General features: G+C 40.0%; 1 long non-coding RNA gene across 2 annotated transcripts in view; it reads right to left on the bottom strand.

Moving 5' to 3' along the window:
• Positions 1 to 3,265: 3,265 nt before the first annotated feature.
• LOC137637060 (uncharacterized) overlaps positions 3,266 to 5,620 on the bottom strand; it is a 6,474-nt gene continuing 4,119 nt past the window's right edge. For both annotated transcript variants that reach the window (XR_011043364.1, XR_011043363.1), the window contains exon 2: positions 3,266 to 5,620. This exon is cut by the window's right edge and continues 578 nt beyond it. This is a non-coding gene — a long non-coding RNA (uncharacterized lncRNA).

Raw genomic sequence — 5,620 nt, 5'->3', positions numbered from 1 at the left:
CAAACCACACCTTACAGCACAAATATACTTACCTCCTCCAATTCTACGATTCATTCGAACTTATCTTATTCTCTCCCTTTTCTCTCCCAAAATATAACGTAAAATTAATTGTTTAAAACTTAATCCTTTCATTAAATTCAATTTCGATCTCCTTTTTATAATTTAAATAGTTAGATTCCTTTAAAAATCGCCAAATGACAATATTCAGATCGGTACCATCCCCGTTCCCTCTCCCTCCCCCTCTCTCTCCCGTTCACTCACTCGAGAATTAGCGTAAAAAGTTTTGCTGGTTTTTATTTTAGCTTATCTTCAATATATTTTTTCTTCCAGTTGTTCATATTAATTTGTTTGTCAATTGATTAATAATAATCCTCAACTATATCTTTGTAATATTCTCTGTCCTATCTCCTCCCACTTACTTCCTATCTCCTTTTCGCGATTTAACGTAAAGATTTTGCTACTACAGTCACTACACTACATCTAAAAATAGCTCGCTGTCGATACAACCTCCCTTCCTCTTTATATTTAAGCAAACCATTCTTTCTCTAGTTTTAATCGCCGATTCTTTCTTTAAATTAACATTCTATTACTATTATGAATTTCTAACTTTTGCTAGTTCCCTTCCCCTCTGCTAGCACCCTCTCTATATTAGCTATGTCTAATGCTTAAACTTCCCTGAGATGGTTTACGCCCTTCTGCCTCCAACTAAAATTGCTTTTCATTCATTCCCTGGTTTCTTCTACTTCCATGGGACTCCCTGCTATAACACTTTTTCTTTTACTTGATAGACTTTGTCTATCACAAGTTTCTCTTAAGAGATAGTTTACGCCCTTCTTCTGCCTCCAACTAAATTGCTTTTCATTCCTTCCCACGATCTCCTACTTCCCTGGGACTCGCTACTATAAAACTTTCTCTCCTACTTGATAGACTCTGTTTATCAACAAATTTCCTTTCGTGGACATAAAGAGAAGTCTCCTTACCGGGCCCTTTTTCCGTTGTCATGCCCGTTACCCCCTTGTTCCCCTGTAGCTTTGCGTGGTGGTTGCGAGAGGGAACTGCCCCTCATTCAGTTATACGGGCGTTTGATTTGCAGCCGGTGGGGCGCATGGTATCTTACCATTACCCTCACCTGGGAACCCAAAACCAAAAATCCCAGGCTGCTGAATGAGGATAAGCAGTTCACTTAAACTTCCACTATTTTTGGCCTTACACTAAATAGCTTCGGCTATCTAAATTTAATGTAACCTAACTATTAAGCTATAAAGTAATTATGTACACTTTTCATTGAATTCCTTTCATACTAAGTTTACCCACAGACACCATATTCATATTACCACCACTATTTAAAGAGAACAAAAAACACTTTAAACAATATTCTCTTACGGGCTGCTTAAGGCAAGAGCCCGTGGCTTACACAATGGTAAGGCAATCTACACACACACACATTGTGATTAGACGTGTGAGCAGCAGGAACTCCTTAGTTACATCGGCCTACGTAATTGTGACTGATTTTTCTCGGAAAATGACAAAACTCTAGGGGATTTCTCACACACCCCAATTTGGCTGTCGCTGATGTTGGGGTTTTGGAAGACGATATCGTTGAAGAGCTTCTTCAAATCCCTTGAAAGAAAACAAAAACGACTACGGAAACGCTACAGACATTGAAATGACTATTGCAGAAAACCATCTCCCTCAACATAAGAGAGGGGCACCCTCCTCCCCTTCACCCAACCTCCAGGCTACGAAAAAACACCATCAGACATCGTCTGGCAGCAAATCTTTTTCAATAAATCTTCAGCTCTCTCAATGTGATGACGATCAAGATAGGGAGGATAGATGTGTGGAGTGAGCAGAGGAATCAAGAAGAGCAGATCCTACATGTTTAGCATTTGCGTACTTAACATGATTCTGTGACTTTGCACATTTGTAGACTGTTGGTGTACCTGTTTTTTGAAGGGGACAGGGTATGTAGAATTACTATCTCTACTGGATAGGGGTAAGGTTCCGGTTACCTATAAAAGGAATGGGTTTGTGTTTCCGACATAGAAAAGTTACCTGAACTATTAAATAAAAATGAGTAGGCTTAATGTTATAGAAAAAAGAAAGAATTTTGGTTATATAGGAATTGAAGATTATTTTATTGATCAACAACTGTTTTGTCTCACAGGGGGAAAGAAGAGGATTAGGATGACGTTATAAGGTTATGTGTTAGCGTAGAGTAAGTAAAACTTTTGGTTGTAATCCCATAGACTTTAACATAGCCCTAGGTTTATGTTTGTGTATGTAATGATTTGAATAGGCCCACTTTTGGCAGTTACTTTATATGAGATTAAAATATATATTTTAAGAGTAATTCATACTAATTTAAGACGTTTTAGATTACGTTATTAAGTTATCTGGGAGGGGGATAAGAACATAAGAAGCCAGAAAGTGTGTGTGTATTTTCCAGTATGTGTTTAGTTACTTGTACAGCTGTGTAAGGGGGAGGGAGAGTTATGGATTGTCGGAGGGGTAAGGTTTCTCTGCAAAATAAGAAGGTAATGTTCCAAGGGTTCAGCTCCTGTGGGAAGGTCCCAATAGATACATAGTCGATTCTCTACATTAATAATTTGCCAGCTGCAGAGATAGCCAAGATGTAACCTGTGGAGAATGACGGAAAATTTCCTGCCTATGGATTTAGGCATGTTATGGGGGAGGATATTAGTAACTTGGTGTACCACGCAGCAGAACGGGAACCCTCATGTAAGGATTGACGAATTAGAGACTTCTTTTGAATATGACAATGGTCAGACATTATTAGCGAGGCGGTCTGCCTCATCATTTCCCTGAATACCTACGTGGTTTGGTATCCAATTGAGAGTAATTCCTCTGTTCCTCTGTGCATGAGTTGTGGCCATAGATTTTATGCTGCTAATTAAGAAAAAAAATTAATTAATATTACGTTTTACCATACTTTGAATAGCACCTCTAGAATCGGTGTGGATAGTTGTATGGCCAAATTTTGAAAGGGAATTCTCCAAGGCCTTTGCAATAGCATAGAGTTCTGCCTGTAGGATAGAAGCATGGTCAGATAGCCTCCAGCTACTGGAAAAGGTGCTGGAGAATATTGCTGATCCTGCAGCAGGTATATTCCTGTCTACGGAGCCGTCTATAAAATGTACGTTAGTGGAACTACTACTATTTATTGAATCCAAAGCTACATCCTTCATCTGTCGAAGAGAACATTGAGATTTAAATGCTGGAAGAACAGTGTAATTAACCTTAATTGGATCAGGGCTCCAGGGTGCTGGAGGGACATAGCGTTCATTAAATTTATCATGTTTTACGTTAAGAATAATCTAATGAATATTTACCTCTCTGATTATTTGAATGAGATTGCCAATCCTTATATCTTCGTATTCCTTATCCGTTCTCTTTACACACTACTGTTGCTGACCCACACTACCCTTCTCTCTGCACACACAATTACCATTTGCCTCGCCTGTTGCTAACCACCATACACTGCTCACACACACTCATGCCTCCCTCCCTAATTCCCCACATCCTTCTGTTGCTGACCCACACTACCCTTCTCTCTGCACACACAATTACCATTCGCCTCGCCTGTTGCTAACCACCATACACTGCTCACACACACTCATACCTCGACCCACACTACCCTTCTCTTTGCACACACAATTACCACTCGCCTCGCCTGTTGCTAACCACCATACACTGCTCACACACACTCATGCCTCCCTCCCTAATTCCCCACACCCTCCTCCTCCTCCACTGCACTTCAGCGTATACGTTCCCTTGCTTTTGGTCTTCTGGAATGTACTCGAAGGTTCTTTCGCAATCATGCCTCTGCTGTTCACTACCCGTCACACACCTCTCACTCTACACATGCCTTCATCCCTCCCTCCTCATCCAGCCCAACTGGCCCATTCCCACCGCACTTCAGCGTAAAATCTCTCCCGCCTTCTAGATTCTCGAATGTTCTAACGCCATTTCTTCCCGTATTTTCCCTACCATTCATACAGCTCATCTTTCCTTCTAACGTCTTTGCACACGGCCTTCTCTCCGCCGTAGCTATTTATACGATGAAACCATTATACTTTTACGAGTTACACATTTCCCTTTAAGCTTTTCTCGTGCTTATGCAAACTTTATTGTCACTAAGTCTTGGCCTTAAGCTTTTTCCCTTGCAAAATTTTTCCCCCGTTTTCTCATACGAATTTCTTCCGACATTTTCATGTATCAGCTCCCTCTCCCTCAGATGATACTCCCTTTCATTCCCTCCAAGTCTGAAGCTTTTGCTTGGGATATATTATGTATTTCTCCCTTGGAGTTAATTGCTTTTTATACGTATGTGCTTAACATTAAGGTAAATTTGTTCCCTTAAACAAAACTTTTGCAGTTTTACCTTGGTGATTCTTAGCTCTGCTTAATTCTAATGTAATTTCGCGTAAATCTGTTTTCTAAATTTAACGTAGCCTTGTGCAGTTCAACTCTAGTGATTCTTTTGTGCTGTTTAAAGTAATATAAAGTTTTACTGTCTTTAACTTTGTTTCTATTGCTTAACTTTTTGCATAATATATGACCGGAACCTTTTTCCATTTACATATTTTAATTCTTGTTCACCAGTAAATTTCCTTGTCAAATTAGTTTTCTCTTACGGGCTGCCAATGCATGAGCCCGTGTCTTAAATGAACAAACAAACAAAGCAAACTGCCACACTCTCACTCCAGCCAGACCAGCAAGCTCCTAAGACACTCCATCACTTTGAACTTGGCAATGATTTATACCCTCCTTTGAAAATTGACACGAGACCCTTGTTGGGCCTAAAGCCACTTCTGAAGAACCTCTCACACAGGACGCCCTTTCCCCATCTCAGGGGGAGTGGGATCATTCCCTCTAAGTTAAGAAATCAAAGGTTTCTGTCCCTCCTACTGTAACTAACTTCCCTAAGTTCAAAATACCAGTGAACAGTGTGGTGCCTACGATAGTGTAAAAGATCTTGGAGAACAAGTGCCCCGACTTCAAGATCTCAGACCTAACCTCCAGGAGGATATCAAAATATATTCCCAAGACCAAGATCCAGTTAATATCATAAAGTCGATTATCCCATCGAACTCCAACCCAGAAGTAAGACCAGGATTTACATATCTGCGACTACTATACTCTACCAGGCTTAAAGTTGATCAAGTGCTGAAGCATCCAACCATCAAAGAGCAGGAAAGTGTCTCTAAGGATAGTAGCACTGGCGAAGTGTACATTTCTTGGCACCCGCTCCCCCTGAATGCTTACACTTAGGAATCTAGGGGTCCTCCATATTGGAAAAATATACGGCCCTACCACTGCGCTGTCAAAGGTGCCAGCTTTATACGCACCATAAGAATAACTGCCATGCCACCCCAACACAGTTCAAAATTATTACAAATATTTTTCAGTTTGCAGATTTTAACATTATTTTAACATTGTTACTAAACTGTAATATATTTTAATATTTTTAATTCTAATATATTGTTATTTTATTTCATTTCCAAACTTTACTGCTTCCCGTCAGAGCACTTGGGATTGTAGCTTCCTGCTCTACCTAGTTGGGTTATAGCTTAGTTTTTGAAGAAAATAATCACAC

The sequence above is a fragment of the Palaemon carinicauda genome, unplaced genomic scaffold, assembly GCF_036898095.1.
Source record: "Palaemon carinicauda isolate YSFRI2023 unplaced genomic scaffold, ASM3689809v2 scaffold510, whole genome shotgun sequence".
Lineage (NCBI taxonomy): Eukaryota > Metazoa > Arthropoda > Malacostraca > Decapoda > Palaemonidae > Palaemon > Palaemon carinicauda.
Note: the sequence above shows the minus strand (reverse complement) of the source record. Positions and strands in the feature narration are given on the sequence as shown.